This window comes from Equus caballus, chromosome 2, assembly GCF_041296265.1.
Source record: "Equus caballus isolate H_3958 breed thoroughbred chromosome 2, TB-T2T, whole genome shotgun sequence".
Lineage (NCBI taxonomy): Eukaryota > Metazoa > Chordata > Mammalia > Perissodactyla > Equidae > Equus > Equus caballus.
This window is the reverse complement of record NC_091685.1, coordinates 115,358,622-115,384,473: the sequence shown is the minus strand read 5'-3', so window position 1 is coordinate 115,384,473 and position 25,852 is coordinate 115,358,622. Positions and strand designations below refer to the sequence as shown.

The following is a 25,852-nucleotide window of genomic DNA, read 5'->3' as shown; positions in this document are numbered from 1 at the left end:
TCCACGCTGAGGTAAAAAAGTAAGCTATAGCATTTGCAACTGGATAAATGTGGAGAGGGGAGGAGAAATGTGCAGAGCCAAACTATAAGGAGTCATTTAAATTTGTCAGCTCATATATGAAAGAAATGTGATAGAGTTTCAACACATTTGACAACTTAAATAAATCACTTGGTATTACTAACTACAACCTGTGACATTGAAATTTATTTTTATGAGCTATCAATAATAAAAACAAAACAAATTTTGATTATCTACACTGGAGGCAATCTGAAATATCTTTCTATTGTCCCTAAAGAAAATTATATTACAAAACCATTTTCATAAAAAGAAGCAATTATAGAATTTACAACTAAAAGTATTGAATAAAAACCATTTAATGGTGAGTCAAACAGTTAATATCTTGCACGTTATTTTTCTGGATTTTTTGTTATTTGTGGCATTTTTCAGCTCTTTAAGATTTGCAATTAATTGAGATTATTTTCCCATTTTTATTTAAAATAATTACGTAGCTATATTTAGAATATTTATCCAAGATTCATTTTCATCCCTAAATTTATTCTTTATTCTTTATCCTAAGAAAGGCCTCTAAATTGTCTAAATGTCATTCTGGAGCTCCTCTAGGAAAGAGTTTAAGAGAGGAGTGTTGGATAACCAAGTGGATAGGGTTTAATGAGCCTCCCTGTGTGCAAACGAAGTAAGGCTGGAGTTGGAACACCAGGGAGAGAGTAATCATTGGTCAAAGTTTAACATCATTGCTAATAATTTTAGTCACTTATTTTCATGTCAGTAAGAACCAAAATATGCTTTTATTTTATTTCTGTGTGCAGCATCTTTTTCACCAGATAAGACATAGCCATTAGAATCAAGGCACAAAGATTTCTTTTGGGAGAACTTTTTTTGCAGGAAGCTAAAGGGCAGAAAAGAAAAATCCAGTTTCTGTGCATTCCCCCCAGACATAATGAAGGCCGTCAGTTGTCTTAACTATTTCACATAGAAATGAGTCCCAAGGTTTTGTGATAGTTTAAAATTAAAGGATAAAATGATAAAAATCTAGTAGGAACACAGAAAGATGCCTGACTTTAAATAGGATTTGCGAATCGAAAGAAATACATTTTCTTTTTCTTATTTTTTCCTAAAGAGCTATTACAGAAATCTTCATATAGGAAAGGAGTTATAAAACAGGTAAACACACTAGATTGAGTTTAATAGGAGCACAGAAGAATCAGTAAGAAATTAAGCACTAATTATCCTTAAGCATGTTTATATTATATTCTAGCTTTAAAATAGATACAATATTTATGTGACTTTTATAAGGGTTAAGCCCTTAATATTTGTTGATATCTTTATTACTGCTAGGTATTTTGTACATGAGTAAGAGTAATCACTATTAGAAGAATTTTGGTCTTAGAAAAATGAAAGATTGGACCATTTTTTAATGCAAAGAACTTGTAGAATTATATTAAAGTTTGCCATCTAGTGACAAAAATCTCAAATTACATGCAGCTTCTCCAGGGAAAATCCAGCCCTCGAGGGCAAGCCACTTTATAGTAATTATGTCTTAAAGAAGATGATTATTCTTTTTTAATCTCAGTATTTACACCTTTGAATGAGTGGCTTTCTCTTCAAAATGGTCATTTTCAGATGTCAAACACTTATTCCAATAAAGTTTTCCATTATTAAAACATTTTCTAGAATTCCTCTTAAAAGTTGCCCTCAGGGTTTGGGTCACTATAATAGTTATTAATAAAACCTATCATCATTTATGGAGGTCTATATTAAATACGCTGTTCCCTATCTGGTGGTATCTTCACAAATACCAAATGATGATGTATTTTTATGCCCTTTTCGTAGATGAGAAAAGTTGGGCACAGAAAGATTTAATAAATCGCTCAAGATCACACATACTACATAATTAGCAAGGTAAGAATTTTAAACCAAATTCATCAGATTCAAAATCACTACATTGTGCCACCACCCATTTAATATGGATGTTATTTAAGTTCACATTGTGTCAAATCTTGATTCTAGTGAATATGTTTGATATTAAAACCACAAGAAAAATATTGAAATTAAGCATAATGAAAATAGTTTTCAATAAGATGGGACGTTTGACTTTAGGTCCAAAATTGTCTTATTGAATATTAATCTTAAAGTTTATGTGTTCATGGCTGGGAAATTGGCCACATGGAGAATTCCAAAAGAGAAATTGAAATACATGCAATGCCTCTCAAGTTGACTCATTGATGGAGAGCACTCCATTGAAGAGTCTTACTACTTATTTAAATAACAAAAACTGTATTGTCATAATACAGATCCAACTTAATGGAATGGCTATACAGCAATATAATAAATTCCCATCAATACAAGCGCAACATCATTAAGATTCTTTCCTGTTCCTGTCTTGACTCTTTAAAAAACTGTCAGAATTTGAACATGTCTGCAATAACTTGAGCCAGAAGGTGTGAAACTCCTGTAGAGTATAAAAATGGTTCATCTTAATGATGTTAATGAGAGTTTAGAAGAAATTTTCAAATATACCATGAAAGCTAAAAAGTTCTTCTCCAAAGAAAATATCCTAGAATGATGACCATACATTAAAAGCTCTAGTAAGCCAAGAGTATATTTCAGACATAATCTTCATTTTAACCTAAATAAATAAATTACCTAGAGTGGGAAATTATTTAATTTATTTTTATTACAAGCTAACATTTTTATTGTATTTACTAGGTATGAGCTAAGAGCTCACATTGATGATTTGTTTTAACTCTTAAAACAAGTCTACGAGGCAGCAGTATCCTTTTGTAGTGGATGCTGTGTTAAGCTGCCCAGATGGATCCAGGTCCAGCCCCCTTTCAGGACCAAGGCATTTATCCCCCCAGCTGCTGAAAGTGTTGGCTGCTAAAGGCTTTCACCTGAGTCTCTCTCTGGGACATGCCCTGGAGCCAAAAGGACAGCCTCCCTCAAGTTTTTGCCCCTCCTGGTGAAGAGCCCACGGCTATTGACTGGTCAATGCCCTGGCACAATAGCCCAAATTCTTGCATTAATTTGGGAGACTTCTGAAGGGCCACCCTCACTCCAGAGCTACTGGGCATGAGTTAAGGATTATGGTACAACTGCTTTTCACTTCAACTTCCTTCCAACCCTGCTTCTCTCATTTTCTTAGAGGTGCCTCTGAGAGCAACCCCCAATAAACCTCTTGCAGGCAAATCTCCACAACAGTCACTTTACAATGAACTTGACTTAAGACACATTTCTATCACATTAATGAAGAAACTGAAATCTAGACACTAAGTGATTCAGCAGTATTCACACAGATAACAATGAGTGAAGCTAGGATTTTAGGTTAGAAAATCTGACTCGAGTCCCTGCTTTTAATCATTATGCCATTTTACCTATGCCTTTAAAAGCACCATATCATTTTCGACATAATCATAGTGTGGCATTCTTAGGAGAAAAAATGGCATTGTAACAGTACCAAAAGGTTAGCCAGGAAAGTAAGATTTACCGTGAGAAGAATATCTACATTTAACTCACATTCTCAGAATATGGTCACACAGTCTCTTCTACAGTTTATATCTGAATGTCTTGGAATTATGAAACTGTAATAAATTTTATGAAGCTCTTCATATATCTAGAATATACCCAAGAAATACAAAAGAGGCTTTTTGAGAAAATCTACAACCTGTGGTAATTTTGATTAGTTAATAAAGATTGGCATCATGTCTTTACAGTAAGCCATGCATTGAACTTCTTTTTAAGCAAGTACGATTATTTATCTGATTGAAATATTAAAAAACAGGTGTACTGGCAGGAATGAACCAACAAAAAATAATGAACAAATTTCATGGTGTATTTAGTGGGTTGTAAATAAAGTGCCATCTTGTAAATAATCCTCATCCTTAATGCCTTCTGCTTACAAAAAGGAGAGAAACTTGGAGGAAATATAGTTAAAAAAAATATAAAAATGAAAAAACGTCTCTCAACCCAGAAAACCTCTTCTCAAGGTAGTGAAGAGTGAAAACAGTTATATTATTGAATAAACACTAAACCAGAATGTGATGCACACTTCAGGCAATCTGCTAAGAAATTGGAAAGACAGAAAGAAATCTCGTCCTTTTATATAGCCAAGCAGATACAACCCATTGCATACATTTCTTAAGATCAATAATAATTAGTCTTCAAGTAAAGTACTTGGCAGCACCTTTTGTCACAAATAGTTCATGCTAAGTTTACCTTATCATTGAGGTGACCATCTGTGTTAGCTTATTAACTTTATCCTGAGGAAAACCAAACTTCTCCTATCTTTCTGACAGGAGGTTGTTTTGCAACTTGGAGCAAGGTGCCCACTGAAGTTAGGCTCCTACCCTCCCACAGAAACTGAGAGAGAGGGACATTGTCTTTCTTGATGACTGCATTTCAAGGGAGGGTTCCCAAGTCCTTGAGAAAAACATTCCTGGGTCACAAAGCTGACAAAATGCCTACCTGGTTTTCAAGGAGAGAAGGAAGTCCTTACAATTACAAGCTGTCTAAAGGAAATGCTCTCAGAAAAAGCAGAGGAGGCAATCTCTTCCTTCTTTTCAACGGAGAGAATTAAGCTTTTTATTTTTCATTTATATGTGTCCTTACAAAAGCAGCACTTAGGGACCAGTAGCCCAGGCAGATTGCAGATTCTGAAGACTCTACAACCATTCCTATTTGCTTTTCCTTTCTCTTAATGAATAAAGATATCATTTGGGACTCAGCGTACCTTGCTGCTTCTAAATCCCTTTCTGGAAAATGTTGTTTATTCTTTTCAAAGTATTTGTCACCAGAGCCAAAATAACCTATTCTGTGTAGAGAAGGGTAGAAAAAAACAGACGTTTGCCAAGAAAAGTGGAAATATAGGGTTGCACCAAGAATGTTAATTATACTCAAGAAAAGAGTGAAGAAAGAATGAAGACACCATTTGATTTGTGATATTTCAGATTGGCACAGTGTACAATTGTTTGACCTTCAATGACTTTCTTTATTCCCTCTTAGAAATATTAACCTATATCAAAATAATGCAACAGATTATTGCATTTCTGGACAAAAACAGTATATTTAATGTGGGTGTGACATATGTTTCACCCTGCTTCCCTGTTCCTGATAGCCATTAATACTTAACTTAGTCCATTTAGAATTAATTATCTAGGAGTCAATGCTCCAATGACAATATTTTTAACTTAGAGCAAGCATCACAGATGGCTGAGCATAAATCTCTCTTTCTTTGTTCCTTTTAAACATAATGAGTCCTTTGTCTCTTTGGAGAGAAAAATTTTTATACATCATATCCTATAGTTGTATCCGTCAACAATAAGACATACATAGATGCTATAAGAATAATGTTTGAGAGGTTGAGTGGAAAGACAATATTTGAAAAGATGTCACTTTAACACATACTTCTTTTCTGTTAAAATACATTCCGCAGAACAAAGCTCAGAACCCCATAGAAATCAATTCCCAAATGGGTCTGCACGCCCTCAAGGCCACATCCCTGCTCTCTTGTCACTAATAGTATTGACAGCCGGTAGTTCCTACCTGGAGACAATTTCTCTTCTCACTGCATATTTATTGCAACATACCTTGTTGTAGTATTGACCTTACACCATGAGGAAGCAGTGAATAAGAGCCAGCTCCCCTGGGTCCTGACAGATGGTTTTAGCATTCAGCTTCGCTATCAGCACAGGACCTGGCAGCATATGCAAAACAAAAGAACATTAGCCTCTGAAGGGAAAATGAAATGTTATCTGAATTAAAGGGGCAATGTAGCAATTCACATACAATATTTGTGCTTAATCCTGAGTTTCAAGGATAAAGTATCTTCAGTTGCAAAATAATTCTGCAAATCTACAGGCAGGGAATATAAGTGGGCCAAATATGTTTACTACTGATTTATGGGCCAAAGTGAACCACGCCTAGCCAAAATATTCACATGATTCTAAGCTCTGCTTTTATTAAGTAAATATTATCAAAATATCCATAATATTTTACTTTTATGTAAAATATAAATAGCTAAACAAAATATTATTTATTGAATACACAAATTTTGTGGTGTTTAGGCAACACACCATTAACACAGCACATTGAAAACTCAGTGAAATGACATTGATGGGCTCTCAATGTCAAGTGACTGGACATTGTAAACACTTTTAAATGAGATTTTAAATTTTAACTCATTAGAAAAGGACATATTTAAAACAATGGGTATTTATCTTCCTATTGATGTGATATTCCAGGCACAAATTTGAATTACATTTTTAAACTCAAAATATTGAATCTTCTGGGGCCGGCCCCATGGTGTAGTGGTTGAGTTCGTCACACTCCACTTTGGCAGCCAAGGTTTGCAGGTTCAGATCCCAGGCACAGACCTACACCACTCATCATGCCAAGCTATGGCACTGACCCATATACAAAATAGAGGAAAGATTGACACAGACATTAGCTCAGAGCTAATCTTCCTCAAGTGAAAAAAAAAGAGGAAGATTGGCAACAGATTTTAGCTCAGGGAGAATCTTCCTCAACAAAAAAAAAAAGAAAAGAAATGTTGAATCTTCTATGACCAATCTTCCATTTGCATTCCCACTCTTACTGGTTCCTAATGTCCTAAGTGGACCTCCCCTCCCACCCTGCCTTTTACTTTATCTCCCTGCCTCCCTTTCACCCCTACTCCAATCCATTCTTCATTTTCTCAGCAGTGTTGTCTTTTCCAAACACAGATCTGATTATGCCACTTATCTGCTTAAAATTTCCCAATGGTACTCAGTTTCCTAGAAAATAATGTTCAAATCTCTTAGCAAAAAATTCAAGACCTTTCATAATGTGGTTTCTGTTTACTTTTTTCTACTCACATGACTGATTCTTATCCCAAGCTTTATTGAATTGCCCTGTAGTAACCATATCGTAGTAACCATATCATAGTAACCTATGAAGATCCCCAATGATCCACACCCCATCTTAGCAAACTAGAGAAAGAGAGAGACTTTCCCTTCCTGGCTCTAAAGAAAGAAGCTGCCATGTTGTGAGAGAGCCTATGAAGAGGACTTCATGGCAAGGAACTGTGGGCGGCATGGAGGAGCTGATTGTGGTCCATGGCCATCAACCAGCAAGAAAATGAGGACCTCAGTCAAACAACTACAGAAGATGAATTATGCCCACAACCTGAGTAAGCACAGAAATGGATTCCTCCCCATTCCAGGCTCTGGATGAGAATGCATTATGCCTGAAGCCTTAATTTCAGCCTCGTGGGATCACGAGCTAAGGATCCAGCTAAACTATGCCCAGACTCCTTACTCACAGAAACTGTGAGATAAAAAATGTGTTGTGTCAGGCTGCTAAGTTTGTGGTAATTTCTTTATGCAGCAATAGAAGACTAATACACACCTTTAGTCCCTTGAACATACACTTGTTCATACCTCTAGCCATTGCTCATGCTGTTATGTCCTTGTCACTACCTCTGACGAAAAATCTCCTGTGCGTGGTTGAAATTCTACTTCATCTCCTGCTCTTTGAAGCTGTCACTGGTCTAAAATTTTGGAATCAAACACTTTTTTTCTAGACTCTCATACAACTCTCATAGGTCAAATACAGTATCTTGTATAATGTATTCTTGTTAAGTGCTTGTTTCTTTACCTCTCTTCCCCCCACGTTCATGCATGTATCTAGGTGTACACATGCAAAGAAATATACACAAATCATAGTCTAATACTGTAAAAGAAAAAGTCTTTGAGTCATTTCTGTTTCTCCGCTACCAAGCATAAGATCTTGGTACATGTTTATGTGCATTAAACGAATATTACGGTCACTTTTTTCATGTAATAATAATAACTATTATCATCTAATAATAATTATAACAATAATTCTGTCACTAATAAACACTATGTCTCAGGCACTGTGCTAAAACACTTTATATATGTTTACATTAACCCTCATGAGATAAGTGTAATTACCCACATTTTAAAGTTGAAAAAGCTGGAACTTAAAACGTGTAGCTGGACTTGTGCTATTTTTAGATTCTCATCATCTTTTTATAGCCTTCCCTTTTTTTAACTATGTTTCCTTTGGTGAACTCCCCTCATTTCACAAAATCAAGGCAAGGCAATCTGCCATGAACACCAGTTCTCTCCTGCCATTTTGGGAAGTCTTGAGTCCCAAGCCAGGCCAACCAGGCTCTTTCCTCAGATTAACTAGACTATTCCTTCAGATTTGAAATGAGGATAACAAGAGACAGCGCACCATTCTTTACCTTGCATACACACACAGGGTGTGTGTGGAACTGCTAGCAGCCATTTTTCTGGGCATTAAGGAAGAAACTGCACACAGATTAAAATCAATACATTGAGAATATCAGAACCAAGACATATAGGAAGAAACAGAAGCTTGCCTAACAGGTTTGAGCTCCTGGATTAAGCAGTTGCTGAGATGAATCTTACTCCTGACCGATATATGAGTTAATAATTCCCTTTGTGCTTGAGCTAATCCACCTTGGATTCCGGAAAATGCAAAGCTGAGTGTCTCACTAAGAGCAGATGATCAATCAGCATCTGAACTCAGCTCTGACTGAGTCCAAAGTTCATGTTTTTATAAGAATTTCTTGCTTTCTCTCCCCGCATAGAATGTAAATTCTTAAAACGTGTAAATTCTTAATAAGAACCCTGAATTGAATGTCCTTATATACAACTATATTATCAAAGTGTCACGATTTTAATAATAATTTATTGTGCTCATGAAATAAAAATGCTTACAAGAATACTAATTAATTACTTGATACCTTGTCATACCTGTGTGCTTTTAGTTATATTATTATGGATTGACAATAATTATGCGTGAACTAACTAATAAGCAGGGGTAGAAACCTATACTTCACAAGTTTTTCTGTCAATAAAAAGTCAAATAAGACTGGAGTTTCATGCGGGTTGGTTTATAGAGAAGTGAAGGACACAGAGAAATGCAAGAATCCGATGCTAAAGTGTCTACCTAGTGTAGGAATGCGTATCTGAAGCTTTCTTTAGACACTTGGAGAAGAGAGCAACAGCGGTTGACCCAGGAGATAACAATCACAGGACACCTGGGAACCATTTGACACCCTGCACTTTTTCCTATGTGTATGTATTTTCACAATAATATTATTTTGGAAATTAAGAAAACAAAGGGATAATTCTCCTTTTGAAAGGGCTAACAATGTTTAGCTATTTTAATTCCATCTGTTAATGAATTTTGTTTTTAAAAATACCACAGGGCCTGAGGAAGAAAATGAATCTTTCCTGGACTGCAGAAAATGCCGATTTCACTTGATTGTGCAGACAGAGAAGGCATTCGCCTCTGCATTTTTAATTTTCTGCTCCCTTTCAATAAAATTATTTCCATAATAATTTGAAGCATAAGTTATACACAACATAGCCAACCAGATAGCATCACTGTCATTTGAATAATAGATCCATCAAAAAGGATATATGCATTTTTTTCCTGAGATGAAAGGCAATATGCTAATTCAAAAAGCTGTTTTAAAAACCTGAAGAATGAAGATATTCAGCAAACTAGATAATTTAAAATTAAAAGCAGAACCAGACACAGCATTCAGTCTTTGAAAAATAAGTGTCACTTCAGTAGCTGATGCGCTTTTTGAGCTGCAATATTTTTTTCCTTTTTTCTATTGATATTGAAATCATGAAAATTACAACAAAAACTTCTTTTTTGTTGTACATAATACTTACGTAACTTTCCTAATAAACCACAATTTCCATCTATCAATGAACTACAAGGTATTATTTACTGCATATAAAGATAAGTTTAAAAATCTCAAACCTATGGTGAGTTTCAGGGCTGCAGTTAGCATGCAGACTCAAATTCAGCCATTAGTTTTATTTCTACTTAGATTTCCTTTACTCAATGTGGCATAATTTTCTGATGAATGACATTGAATATAGATAAGCAGACTAAATATTTGAGAGTCCTGTGATCCCTTTGTTGAACTTTTTCTTTGAGATCCCCTTAAAATAGCCATTTTGTGCTGCAGAAATAGATCAAGAAAAAATTTAAAAGCACTCATCTTATCTAAAATGATAGGAAAGGTGTACCACCCTTAGACTAAAATGAAGTTTGAATTAAGAATACGGATAGATAGAACATATAATGTTAAGGTCGGAAGGTACACAAAAGATCATTAAGACCAACTCTTTCATTTTATAAGTGAGGAAAATAAGTTCTATAAACATCCCTGACTTTCCTGGAGTTATAAGAAAAGAGTTAACTTCTTGCCTCTCCCTCAGTCATCAACCCAGATGTTACAGGTGGAATTGTGCTCCCCTACCAAAAAACATGTTGAAGTCCTAAACCCCAGGACCTCAGAATATGACCTAATTGGGAAAAAGGTTGATTGCAGATGTAATTAGTTAAGTTAGAGGTCATACTGGAATAAGGTAAGCCCCTATTCCAACATAAGTGGTGCTTTTACAAGAAGATAGCCACACAAAGATGGAGACAGGCAGAGAAAATGTCATCTGACTACAGAGGCAGAGATTGGAGGTATGGTTGTAAGCCAAGGAAGGCCAAAGATTGTCAGTAAACCTCTAGAAGCTAGGAAGAGGCAAGAAGGGTTCCCCTAGATATTTCAGAGGGAGCATGGCCCTGCTGACACCTTGATTTCTTACTTCTAGCCTCCAGAACTGAGATGTGATAATAAATTTCTGTTGTTTTAAACCACCAAGTTTGTGGTACTTTGTTACAGCAGCCCTAGGATACTAATATACGAGGTCAACCCGCATATCTGCCTTTTCTTGTTGGGTATAGGACCACCTAAACTGGTGAAGAAAAATCACACAACTGTGTGGACTTGTCCTGTTTTAACTCATGTCCACAAAGCTCAAAGAGCTCTCTGTAACAATCCTATTACACTTCCCAAGTGAGTACACCTCCGCACACACTGGAAGGGTGATTTCAGAATCTGGTCTTCTAAACTCCCCAACATCCTCCTCCCTTTCTCATCTGATGAGCTTGTCTTTATACCTCCCAGAAAAAATGGAAGCAGTTTAAACAGACTCCCTCATCTTCCACTACCAAATCTGCAAATATGACTAACCCTGTCCACACGTTCGGTGTCTTTCTTCCAGTTACAGAGTAGAAATATCCCCACAGTTCTCAACATCACCTCTTCCCTGTGCACTCTCTGTTCATTCCCTCTCAGCTTAAAGAGGTGAATCTTTGTTTACCGTGTGATGCTTTTCTGTTCAATATCCTAATTGTCTAATATTATTCTGTAAAAAATGAAAGACAATTCTAGTATTATTCTGCAAAAAACAAGACAAACCAAAACTTCTCTTTTACCATGAATATCCTCCCAGATATTCCCCATTTCTCTACTCCTCTTCAGGATAAAAACTTCTTTAAAAGGTGCAAGTACATCTCCATATCCTCATTTCCTTTTCACTCTTCAACCCGCACCATTCTGACTTCTGTCCTCTGCACTCACTGTAAGTTCTTTTACCAGGGTTTTCGAAGACCTCCATATTGCCAGATTCATTGGTTCCTATTTGTTGTCATTATAGATTTGTTGGAAGCTTTCATTGAGGTTGACCACTCCCTCCTTCTTGAAATATTTTCTTCTCACAGATTCCTTGACTCTGCATTTTATTGGTTTAGTTCCTACTCCTTGCTTATTCCTTACTAGTCTACTTTGCTGAATACACTTCCTTCACACTTTCTCTCAATGCTGGAGTTTTCAGTCCTTGATGTCAACACATCTCTCCAAAAGATCTCACTCATCTGGTTCCATGGCTTAAGAAGTATCTCCATTCTGCTGACTCCAAAAATTATATTCTAATACTAGAATCTTCTCTGATTTCTAGACTTTTCTATCTATGTACCCAACTGATTGAAATCTCCTCTTGGAAAGTTGACAGATACCTCAAATGTAGCACATCCAAAATGAAATGATCTTCAAAGTCTGTTTCTTCTCCATACAAAATGCTGCAGTACAGCAGATGCTTAGTCCAAAAGCCAAGTAGTTACACTTTACTCCATTTCCTCTCTCCCCTCTCCATATCCAATCTAAGTTTTATTGTTTTCAACTTCAAAATATATCTAAACTACGCCCACTTCTTATTATTTCTTTTACCACCGACCTTCCAAGATTGCATCGTCTTGCCTTGATTATTGAATTAGCCTCCCACACAAACCCATTGCATCCCCACTCACCTTCCCCATATTTTTTCCAAACAGCATCTAGACAAGTGTCACAAATTATGCCTAAAGGCATTTCTAGCCTGGAGTCATTTCATTTTAATTAAGTTTGAGTGTCTCCAGAAAGAGAGTGTGCCCTCTAATTTATCATAGCCTCTTCTCTTTTGTGTACGTCAAGTCCACATCACTCATTATGCCACTGCCTGCCTCCTACAATCAGTTGAGTTTGGATTTTGATCACATACCATCTTTAAAAAATGTAAATTAATTTGAATCCATACATTGAGTAAAGCAGATTGCCCTTTCCAATGTGGATGGACCACATCCAATCCACTGAAGATCTGAATACAATAAAAGGCTGAATACGAAGGCCAGTCCAGTGGCATAGTGGTTAAGTTTGCACACTCCACTTCAGCAGCCCAGGCTTTGTGGGTTCAGATCCCGGGTGTGGACCTACGCACCACTTATCAAGCCATGATGTGGGAGTGTCCCATATTCAAAGTAGAGGAAGATTGGCATGGGTGTTAGCTCAGGGACCATCTTCCTCAAAAAACAACCAAAAGAAAAGCTGAATAAGAAAGAATTCTTTCTCTCTGCCTTATTTTCTTTGGGCTGGGACATTGGTCTTCTCCTGCCTTCAGATTCAGACACAGTTTGGAACTATACCATCAGCTGTACTAGATCTAGCCTTCTCAGGCTCTCCTGGGTCTAGACTTCTCAGCCTCCTTAATCATGAGTCAATTCTTTGTAATAAATCTCTCTACCTCCCTGTCTCCCTCTCTCTCTCTCTGTAACCTATTGGTTCTCTTTCTCTAGGGAAATACACACACACATCAACACATTATCCAGATATGTTTTGCCTGAGGTCAAGTAGGGACTTACAGGAAGTTGAAGGTGCCTTCCTTACAGTTTATCTTAAAGATTTAGGGTGCCCAATATGGTTCCTGTATCTGGAGTGGTCAGTAAATATGGAGTGCCGGAGTAGCCAGAACAGCTACTTTATACAAACTGTCCTTGTGTCCAGAGTTACCAGTCTGTCCCAGAAATCTGGGTAACAGTGGCTGGGGGAAATTGCCCTGAGTCCTACTCTACCTTCAGCCCAGCTGTCCCCCAGGCCCACACCACATCACTGAGGCAACAGAAGAAGATAGCACAAACAATCATGCAAATAGGCAATTTTGATTTCTATACCATCATCCTCTTAAGATAAGGGATATACACTCAAATTTCTGTCACTCCGCTGGAAAATAATTGCTGAGAAAAAAGTTTACCATCTGATAATTAATAACCTATTAGAACCATATAGTAGATTAGTATAATAGAAACAACTGCTTCTAAAATTATGGCAAACAATGATTTTCCTTTCAAAAGTGAAATTAATTTAAAGTAAAAGTTAACCTGCACTAAAAAGAAAAACTTAGTATTTACCAGGGTGTGTTCTAAGATCTTACTGTTGCATTATTTAATGAAATCCCCACAACAACCCTCTGAGGAAAGCGACGTGATTATCACTTAGAGAATAAGATAGATGCTTTCTAAGGCTGAAGAACCTACCCAAGGTCATAAAGTCACTGTTGTGATTCATACTTAGTTATGGGGGACACCAGTGCCCCCACTCCATGCTACTTAACTAATCACTAGAGGGAATATTTTAAAAAGTAGGTTTACCAATATTAATTTTTATCAATTTTTATTAATTCATATGTAAACTGACACTATTAATCTCTTCTAATAGCTAACCCTCAGGCAGGGCTTATATTGAAAATGTATAATCAGACATCCTAGAATTTTGAAATATTACATTGAATTCTCCCTACTTATCTAAACATATTAAATGTGTTTAAAAAACTTGTACGTTTTCAAAAGCTTATGTGCTAACATAGCTTATCAGTTAAAAGGAATTGACTTAGAAACCTAATTATCCAAGACTATTTAAACCAGTCAAATGCAAAGTGACTTTGTAATTTCATGTACTAGCTCAATTATATTCTGTTTTGCTTAATGAGACAAATATTTGGTAAACACAGTCAATGATCATAAGTGCTAAATATTAACATAAACATTAATAAAATGCATTTTCGTCATCTCGAAGTGACTTCGGTATGATTTTCATAAATTGGTTTTCTTTTAACCTACCTTTCCTTTTCAAATGTTATTGAACTCTAAAATTCTCTTTAAATTTCTAAAAGAAAAATTTTTAATTATAAATTTCATAGATATATTGCTTTTATTTTAAAAGAGATTTATTAAAAGATAAAACAAAATGCAGAGAAAAATCCTTATTTTAATTATTTAACAAAGTCAGAAGCTGAGCCAATTTTTAAAGTAATTATACTTAAAAAATGTATGTAAAAGATTACTTTTGAGTGTTTATAACCAACTTATCTGAATAATAACGTAAATCACAAAGTAGACTTCAAACTGCCATATGAAATAGTTAATGGAAAACAATATACATTAGTATTGATCCGAGAGATAACATCTAAATTATTTGGGTCTCCTATTGACTTCTTTTCAGAATATCAAATGTTTCTTGTAAGGAAATCAATATGGCACTTTAGAAGACATTTGGCTGAAAGTGAGGCCATTCTCTGGGCAGCACTTTCAGGAACATCCACTCTGTCCCCATTTGGTTACCACTATAAATTTGTTAATAGACATTAATTCAGAGAGTACAATGGACAATATGTATTTGTCACTAAGTGTAGGCCATTCAGATATTTTGCACAACTAATTGACAATGAAAAGAGGATAAACAGACAAAATATAAAATGAGAGATACATATCCATTATGGTAGATGTTGGTTATTATATCAAAAGAAAAATATTTACATGACAAGACTTTTAGAGACTGTTACCTCTTAAAATATACTAATAAACACAAGCAAATAAACTCCTGATATTATAATCCAAGTTTCTGAAAGGAGAATATCTAACCTCTGCCATTTCCATGTACATTATGAAATTTTCTGGCATGAATAGAGGACCTATGGGAAAAAGTTAAGTCCATTTATCTCATCCATATTTTGGGTATTATTATAACTGAAACAAGTAAAGTTCTACCACATGAAGAATGAAATGGCCTAGCTTAACCTAATGACCACAGCAACCGGGGAGTTTGAACAGGTAGTATTGTGTGTGCAATAGACAAAAATAAATTTAACCTTACAATTGAAAGAAATGAGCTATATTGGGTTATTTGCAAATGTAATCAAGAAAATAAACTACAGGCCGAAAATGAGATAGCAATAGTTACCATCGACTTGGGGTGGATTAATAAAATGTGACTTCTAAGAGCCTATGAATATATAGTTTTGATCATGTTTCTAAGATTCCTTTTCTTTTTCCTATCTTGATTATACTAAAGGAGTACGTGGAAATTTGACAGGGTTCAAAGATGAAATTAATGTCAAGACTTGTCGAGAGAGTCATTCCTAAGTTAGTGTGATTGAATGAAAGGTGACGTGGAAATGCTCATCTTTCTGTTTCAATCACTTCATGAAGTTTTTTTAAAATGCTGTGTCTGGATCCTGTCCATAAAAATGACAGACTTCTCTTCAGTCCTTCCTGTCAATTCTATATATAGACACTTATCTACACAAATGTTAATAAATAAATTAAATTTAGGTTTAGAAAGACTTCCAAAGTACACTTAAATACACTTTATACTATTATTCCCTTTCAGGTTCTAAGGTAACCGTTAACATAGGGCTAAATATTTAGTACTCTCTGAGCTAGCTCTATAGAACTATCTCGTTTATTCCTTATCACCTAGACTAGTTGAAAAACTGCATTATGATTCCAAATTTTCTAATTGTAAAATCTAAACAGTTGAAAGTTATAAGCTGCTTGAAAGAATCTTAAATACAGATCATAAAGACACTATGCAATTTTTATGTAGAATATGCAGGTTATAAGTGTTATAAGCACAAGCTTTGAATCTGTAAAATATAGAATCACATTATAAAATTGTGTACACTGTTTTTCTTATTTCGGATGAGTAGAAAGAAAACATAAAATGGCTTCTACAGTGATGATAGCAGACAGTTATGGTTTCGAAAATTCGAGCACGCATAATGAATGATACACCAGAGAAAATTACACATAAAAAAGAACTTTAATGAAATTTGCCATGCAAAAACAAAACTAGAATTCAGTGAGCCATAAATCAACAAAGACACATGTGCTATAATCAGGCAAAACAAGGATGTATTTTCAAGAACATATCTGCAAGGATCAGTCTGTGAGTTGGAGGTGGGGTGGTGCAGTGGAATCAGCCTCTTACTGGAATCAGAGATGAGTCAGAATCCCTACACTTACATTTTGCGATTTATGGCAACTCATTTGTCCTTTAAGAAAACCAATATCTTTATTTTTTCTAATGAAAACAATGACCCATACTCTGTCAGTTTATTGTAAATAAAGAACGAAATAATATAAATGCAGCTCCCGCCGCACAGAAGATGCTGAATAGTTCCCCTTCTTACTGTACAAACACACAACTGTAAATATCACCTGTCCAAAAAAGAAAAAGAGATAAAACTTGACCAATCTTCCTCTACCAAGCATTTATGAACTGACGAAATGATCATTAGTTACCACATCATCCATTGAGTGGAGACGCATTATGAATAAAATTTGGTGAAAAGGGGTAAAATTGATCAAATTTCTCTTAATATAAATCTTTAAAATCATATCCTCATTGATAGTGGTTAGGCTGAAGTCCTCTCTAGCAATCTTTAATAAATCTACTTTCCAGGTGTGTTAAATATTGTCTCTCTAATTCCTGTTAACATAAATTCTGCGTAGTCACAGAATGTATGTAAAACAGTTAAAAAGGAGAGATGAGGAAACCTGACACATTTTTAGATATGAAACACATTGAGTCAAATGTTCTTATCATCCTGAGAAAATACGTGCCCCTTAAAATTATAGACAAATTTATATGAGGACAAACACCATGATTTTCATGAAACTCCTCTCTGGAGAATGGATAACGAAGTTGACTAGATCTCAGGACACCGTTCAGACCACCAGGATGTGCTCATGCAAAAAGGTCCACCTTAGGACTCAGTCCTCTAATGCTAGCCTTCCCCGGTATGCGCAACAGTTCCTTAGCAGAACACTGGATGCTCTCCACTAAGGTTAGTCATTTCATCAGAAGCCACGGCTTTCTTCTAGTGACTCACTTTCTTCTACAATAGTCTAATAACCAAGAGAGCTAATTGAGTTTTGAACTCAAGTGCTTCGTTTTTCTTAGAGACGTAAAGTTTAACCAATACTGGGAATTATAACTGATTTTTTAGCCGTGTCGTATGATGAATATAAACTGACTTTTGTCTCTCACCAGTTATTTTAACCAAAATTTACTCTTTACAATTCTCACTTTCCCTATCCAAAGGACAGGTGAACATTTTTTTAGGAATTGTTCTGTGAGTTGTCTGATATCTAATTTGTCTTTCTCATATCTGAAGATGATAATAAACAAATGTATTTTCCTTTCTGAGATGAAAATGTGTGAACTTGAATCAGGTATGCTTTAGTAGGATATTATCTACTGCTGCATAAATTCATCCTAAGACTTAGCTTAAAACAACAGTACAATTTATTATCTCTCACTCTTTCTGGGGGTCAGAAAGTTAGGACTGGCTTAGTTGACATGTTCTAAGTCGAGGTCTCTCATGAGTTGGCACTCAGTTGTCACTTGGGCTGCAGTCTTTTGAAGAATTAATTGGGACTGCCCAATCTTCTTCCAAGGTGGATGGCACATATCACACTGTTGGCAAATTGGTAGACTATTGCAATATGGGAGAGAGTTAAATTCAGCCTGTTTTAAGCACTAGTGAGCTAGTGGAAATGTACTGGAGGACATTAGGGGAAAGGTTGATTAATGTGATTAGGCCACTTGTGCTTGCTAGTTATTGTTTATCAAAGTTAGGCTTCTCCCCTCCCACCGAACCTGAGAGAGAGGGATGCTATCTTTCTTGATGACGACCCTTCAGAGGGATGGCTCCCAGGTACTTTGGAAAGACATTCCTGAGTTGTAAAACTGCTTCATTTTTCAGATAAAACTGAGAAGATTTATCTGCATTTCAAAGGGTCAGAGAAAGAATTTGCAATTCCAAGTTTTCTAAAGCAAGTGCACTAAGAAAAGGGAGGTCAGGGGCCCACAGTCAAGAAGAAACCTGTCTAAAATTTAGTCAAGCTCAGGGGAATGTTAAAGGCCATCTTGGTGTGGGGACATTAAAAATTATTTGTTTAAAAATAGATATTAGGTCTGATAGAACTGAGAATGATTCAACTGGATAAATTCTGTATGTTGCTTTCACTTTTTTAAAAAAATTAGATATCTCAAAACATTGAATAGTCAATATGTTGTTTTGATGAATTGGCTGTAGATTGTTTTTATCATCTTGCTATTATCAAGACCTATTTAAAATCCCACCTTTTCCACAAAGTTTCCCCTGATTTTCAAGCCCTGTTATCTCTCTCGTCAAAAGCCCTACAATCTAATAATTGCCTTATAACTTTTTGTATATATATCATATCTATAATTAGATTACATGCTGTTTGAGGCTAAGGACTTTGTTCTGTCCTGCGTTATATATTCTTTCAACTGCAGCTAATAGGATGTCATACTTTCCACATAGCATATACTCACAAATACATGTTCATTGCTTGATAATCTTTCCTGAATTTTATTAATTTGGGTAGAATGAAATTTTCAAAAAATGATTATTTTCTAAATTAGATTAATAGAAAAGTATGAATAAATCTACACTACTCTGGTCAAAACAGACACATTTGTGGTTTACTCTAATCTTTTTGGTTTCTTAGTAAAGTGATCATATTGTAAGGATAAGGACTGTAATCATCAGAATATACATATGCTGTTAAAATATGGAATTACATAAACCAAATACTTAGATTTAACATAATATTTACCAAAGTCATGCACAATTGTTGCAAATTAATTAAGTTCAAGGTCCTATAGAACCCTTGGCCACGATGGAAATGTAATGCATCTGCACTGTCCAATACATTAGCCACTAGCCCTATGGGACTATTTGGTGCCTGACATATGGTTATTATGTTTGAGGAACTGAATTTTTAATTTTATTTCATTTTGATTAATTTGGCTCATGGCTACTATATTGGGAAACTCAGCATTTGAATCATTGAATTCTCACAATTATTTTTAATCACAGTCAAAGAGTTGAACTTGTAGAGGAATCCCATAATATCTGTTACATAAAATAATAAACACATAAGTATCAAAAACATTGAAATACTGTTAAGTACATTTTATGTTTCTTCCGACAAAAGAGCCACCAAACCAACTGAAATCAAGCATCATAAATCCAGAGAATTTGTATTTTTATTTTGCATTTAAAGGATATGTGAAAGATGTGAAATCTAAGGGAGAGAGATGAAATTCAATATTTTCGCCATGGAAGTCCTATTAAAAATAGTGTTGAAACCAAAAATAAACACTTGTCAATTGCAGAGTTATAACATTATTGCTTGTTTTTACTTCCTGTGCTTTCTTAAATGATTGCAATAACTAAGTTTTATGTTGTCTATGTTTGTAAAAACGATTTCTGAATTTTATATTTGAGAATATAATAAGAACCAGAAAAGTAGATGTCGACTCCACTGTACAAACTCTTAACACTTCGCATAAGGCTCTGCTCTTGTCTTTGACAACGTCCAATATTTTTGGTGTCTCACAGACAGCGTTAAACTAGTTTGAAGTTTTCTCATTCGTTGCTGCCCTGATTTTTACACCTCAGTTTATAATCCATCATTGATTTTAATTAACCTCTAGTAACATACACAATTTAGCTGACAGAGCCAAAGACTGAGTAACAGCTGGGGAAACAAAAGAAAAGAGAGTACGCTAGAGCCTTAAAAGGAAGGGAATGGGGGGCTGGCCCCGTGGCCGAGTGGTTAAGTTCATGCGCTCCGCTGCAGGCGGCCCAGTGTTTCGTTGGTTCGAATCCTGGGCACAGACATGGCACTGCTCATCAGACCACGCTGAGGCAGCGTCCCACATGCCACAACTAGAAGGACCCACAACGAGGAATATACAACTATGTACGGGGGGGCTTTGGGGAGAAAAATAAAAAAATTTTAAAAAAGTCTTAAAAAAAAAAAGGAAGCGAATGACACATGAGCAGCACTTGAAGACACAGGAAATTCGTGTTATGGAAGCACATTGTGCTACTTTAAATGAGGAAAGCTTTCCGTGATCAAACCTCATATGTGATCGTGTGGCTGCTCTGGAAAACACAGGCAGCACTGTCTACTGATCAGCATGTCCTTAAGTCTTGTAAAAATAATTACACAAAATGGCTGAGTCTTTTTTCAGCTCACTGTCTGCAGAGACACAATAAAAATAAAACAATTTAGAATTCTAAATATTACATGTGCTTTATTTTTTGAATCGTTTACAACTCCTGTAATCCTATACTGCAGGCTTCAAACCCTAACTCTATCACTAATTGTTGTGACTTTAAGAGATGCCACAAAGGTAAGTAATTGCCTCAAGTTCAAAGAGATATTTGATAACGAACCTAGAATTTTAATTTACAAAGCCATTACCATTTACAAAAGAAGCTAACTTTTGAAGATTGGGTTTCAGAAAGATTATATCCAAAACCAGATTAATGAAATGCGAAACGTCATTTTTATCAGAAGTCAGAAAGTTCCATTTTGGTCCACACAGCAAACTATGGACTTTGTTCTTCTTTCCAGAAACTAATAATTTGTTCTCCTTACTCTTGCAATGACCATCCAATATAGCAAAATACAATTGCTGAATGGACTTTTCTGTCCACAAGGGAACTATTTTCATGCATGTTTTGCTACTGTTATGGTACAAGATTTCCATATACAATCGACTTTCAGTGAGAGGCATCATAGCATAATGTCTGTAGTGTAATATGACTGTTATGAGCTCAGGCTGTCAGGACTCAAATCACGGCTCTGCTCTTTACTACCTATGTGATCTTGGACAAGTTAATTAACCTCTGTGCCTCCATTTCTGCATCTGCAACAGAGCAGTCGGACAACAAGACTGCTTATCTCATGGGGCTAGGAAGATTATCCAGTTGACATATTTACAGTGCTTAGAATAGCACTATGATCCACATACATACACAACTGTCATCACTACTGCAAAGGAGAACAGTCAGGGTCCTAATCCATTTTAGCTTAATTATTAATGAAAATATCTTTGAAAAATAATTATGAGCACTTTCTCAGATGTTACTTTTTTTTCTGACTTCCACCCCACTCTGAGGTGAATGTAAAGTATATAGAAGATAGAAATTCCCTAAGCAGTTTACATGCTTTATATAATTTGCTTTAATTCTCTCAATAATCTGTGACATATATTATCTCCCTTTTTCAGATGTGGATACTGAGTTTCATAAAATCTAAGTGACTTAGTTAAAAGCATATTATTTTATGACTCCAAAGCTAACACTTACCCCACCATTCCAGGTTGCCTCTGCCCACTGGACATGAGTCCTGAAGGGACTATTTTCAAGGCTACACTAAGAGATCGCATGGTAAGTAGGTAACGCCATCTGTTTGTTCCTTTCTTTTTTTTTCTTTTAAAGATTTTATTTTTTTCCTTTTTCTCCCCAAAGCCTCCCAGTAAGTAGTTGTATATTCTTCCTTGTGGGTCCTTCTAGTTGTGGCATGTGGGACACTGCCTCAGTGTGGTTTGATGAGCAGTGCCATGTCCACGCCCAGGACTCGAACCAACGAAACACTGGGCCGCCTGCAGCGGAGCGCGCGAACTTAACCACTCAGCCACGGGGCCAGCCCCTGTTTGTTCTTTTCTTATGTCAGGAAAAGAGAAGGTAAAGGTAGGGGATATATTTTTAAAAAATTATTTTAAAAATGTAGATATATATTCAGTGTGAAATTTTCAAATACACTGCTATTTATTAATGTCCTATTTTAGCACACAAAGATGAAAATACAGGTCTACAATCCCATATAAGAACACTTGGTTCAGATATTTTTCAGAAAACAGGTTTTTTCAGATTTTATAAAGGAAATACAGTGCAAAGACATAACTTACATTACATTCTCAGAATTATTTGAGGAAGGACCTCATAAACAAATGTGCTAACATTTCTGCACTGAAGATAAGCAGCATAAATAAAGACAGTGCATATCCTCACATCAATTCAGCTCAGAGTTTGCAGTCACCTGAGTTTATCACACACTGCCAGGGGGAAATAAAAACCTTCATTGTACAGAGCATTTTGAATTTTGGATTGTAGATAGGATGTGGAACTTGTTTTCACTCACCCTTCTTGTTTGATTGGTTTTCTAGCAGGGTGTTTGGTTTCTGAATAGATCAACTCTTCATTTCATCCTCACATCCTTGTACTTTGTCTCTGATTCAAAGCTACAGATCATGGCCTTGGAATCATCAACCTTCTTAACTATTTGAAGTTAACTCTCCTGGCCTCAGAAACCACAGCCCTCGAACCCAGCTAAAGTGTTAAAAACAGTTGGCATATGCTCTCTTATAAAGAGTAGAAGTGACAGTTGTAGTATCAATGTTGAAGGTTTTTTCCTTCCAGTCCCTAAACCTGAAATGACATTAGAGATATAAAACTTAGGCCTTAAATCAGTACTTTTAAAATTGCATGCATTCACTTTTCCATACTTGGAAAAACCCTCAACTTGTGTGGCAACATAAGCCACTGAGGAGAGTGTTCTTGGTGTAAATCAGATCGTATCTAATCCCTTCAAAAAATGATCAAGACTGATTATTATGAATTTTAATCTAAATAAAGAATCAGATTCCAGAAGTATGTTAACAATTCACCCTCCTAATTATATACATGAAGCCAAAAAGATAGGATAAGAGAATGCTCCCCACGTCCATCAATTCTCTAACTTTTTTGTGTTCTTTTCTCAATCCTGGACATAATCTACGGCCATGCAGTTGGGACAGGATCAGCAAACAAAAAGGCAGCATGTGGATACAGCTCCATCAACCCACACCTGACACGGGCCCTTATATCAATCAGTTCCCCTACACTGAACCCAGCATATATGGGGTTAAAACCAAAAGCACTCATCCCCTCCCCTGCTTCTTTAGTTGCACTCATATGTAAATGTCTGTTTCTCTATCCTTTGACTTCCTGAGCTTCACAACCAAAGAGAAGTTACAAATTGCTAAAGCCTGGGTGGCCTCATGCTGGGCACACACTAAAGTTTTGGCTAATCACAGGTCCTTAAATTTTATTACAGGGAAACTTATGTCCAGAGAGTATCAAGAAACTAAAGCTTCCCAGGCCCCAACTCCTCACTTCCTGGTGCTGGAGTCCACCATTCACTGTGGAGGACAGTCCAGGATATCCACCTGTGGATTCTCTTATCTCCCCCTCCTCCTCCTCTCTGCAAGCAGCCTCACAAGGCCAAATAGAGACTGGTGGGAAAACGCTGAGCAGCAAGACCACATGACCCCTCCCCTACCTAAAACCCCAAATGAAAACCCTTACTTGTAGCTCTTCAGGGAGTTTGTGATCACAGCATTAGCCACCCATTCTCCTTGCTCAGCATTTTGCAATAAAAATCCTACTTTCTTCCCCTCCACCTGGTGTCAGAGATTGGCTTGCCGAGTAAAGGGTGAGCGGACTCACTTCAGGTTTGCTATCACACCCACTGTGCTTGGAGTGTGCACATGTGCACACAGTTCATTTGGTAAACTCACTTCCTCCCACACTCTACATGAAGTCATGCCAGGCTTCTCATAGGGCATGTTTTTATGCCGGTCTTCTGCCCTTTCTGTGGAGGAGAAAGAAAATTAGGCTCGCTATGTTAACAATCTCATGATATAAACTCAGATTTCATGTATTTGAATAGCAGAATGAAAAGTTCTTCCCCAAAAGGTTTTATCTTGGCAGTTTTCTTTCAAGTACTTCACAGAGTGCCTCCTTAAATACAATCTACGTAAACATCAGTGTTTCATCTTCTGCCAACTGAAATTCAGAGGAATTGTAATGAGAACTGAAGGACCAAATTCTCGGTGTGTCTTCAGCACCCCACTGAGAGGATCCAAGCACAGAATGACTTTTGAAGTCAAGGTAGACTGCATGTTCTGATCAGTACTGTGGGAGGTGCTAAATGAGATGAAAATGGGCCCCAAGGATGCTTTTAACCAGTGTGATTAGGATTCACGAGAGAAATCATTGGAGATATATCCCTAAAGGTGAACAATTAAATATTCTTCTTCTTAGGAAGCATCAAGAAATCACAGGCATATTTGATTTATATCAAATCAGAATCAGAAACATTTTATCATTCAATAAAAATTTAAAACACCTCTCAAATGCAAATACTTTGCAAGGTTCAGGGACCATTTCCACCCCCATGTTCCAAAGTAAACCAAGTTCAATCACTGGCAGCTCAATAAATAACAAAAGTTTTCCCTCAGGGAGGATATTACAAAAAAAATTTTAATTTTTTTCTTGAGCTCATAAATCCTATATTATACAGCTAATTTTAAAAATCCCTGTCCAGCACTGAAAGGAATGTGATAAGAAAGATTTCACACAGTAAAATCTTTAAGAATTGTTTTTTACACAACACACTGTTTGAACTTTTAAGGAATCAAGTTGTCTAAATATTTCTTTCTGCCCTGAATTTAGCTTTGGGCGTCCCATTAAGAAAGGATGCTTGCAAACAATTGAATTTAAGTAGGGTAATGTTATTTATAGCTACCTTTCGATTGCCAGTGGTCATTCAGTAAAGACATAAGATGTGTATCTAATAACACCTTATTTTAACAATAAATCTGACCCCCGTTACTAAATGATTTTTCTGGAGTGCTAAAAAGTAACATTTCTGTGAGTATGTGGCTCCCATAAGATCATATCTGAAAGCATTTACAATAAATGGAGGGGCTAAAAGGCAAGAAGTTCCATGAAGGAGATGAGAAGCTTTCAAAGGTTCTTCCAGGTCTGTGAAAGTTTCAGCCACACCTATAATAGTAAACCAAGTGATTTGCTCAAACCCGGGACCCAAGCCATTTACTCTCAAAATAAATGGATCTTCAATGGAAATCGAGGCTCTTAGGAAGAGGAAAGAGTGATGGATGCTAGGACAGCAAGCAGAGATAGCAGGTATGCTTCACCTTTTTGACTAGATAACCTCCATCCACATCCTGCTTCCCAAACACACACTAAATAACAAGTACCCGCCTGAAACACACTGGCTTCCTCCCTGACTTAAATGTATTGCACGCAGCTCTGAGGCTAGGATTACTGCATAATGGCAGGCCTATTCTGGATAATGGATTTCTGCACTGAGCTCTCGATAACCTAGTACTCTAGGGAAAAAGGATGAGTTTTTGAATTCCAATATTCCCTATTATTGTCCAATAAAAATTCTCAGTTGATTATGAGGAAAATGGGAAACACCACACGGTAGTCACTAATGTACATCACGTAGCATCTCCTCCCAGACAGAAGTCAGTTAAATTACTGCTCTGGAGATGGAATAGAATTCATGAATGGCGGATATGGCAGTATTGGTTCTAACTTTGGTGAGGGCTTCCTTTATCCATTTTCTCCATGGACCCTGATTTTGACAGTACTGAGTATAACCTTTGCCAATTTTATTC

The 25,852-nt window shown here is 36.2% G+C and overlaps 1 long non-coding RNA gene across 3 annotated transcripts in view; it reads right to left on the bottom strand.

The window, feature by feature from the left end:
- Positions 1-24,309, bottom strand: part of LOC111772581 (uncharacterized) — a 164,248-nt gene extending 139,939 nt beyond the window's left edge. For all 3 annotated transcript variants that reach the window (XR_011436269.1, XR_002806569.2, XR_011436268.1), the window contains exons 1-2: positions 23,730-24,309; positions 5,604-5,710 (exon numbers count right to left, since the gene is read on the bottom strand). This is a non-coding gene — a long non-coding RNA (uncharacterized lncRNA). The remainder of the gene's footprint in view (positions 1-5,603; positions 5,711-23,729) is intronic.
- Between the last annotated feature and the right edge of the window lie 1,543 nt (positions 24,310-25,852).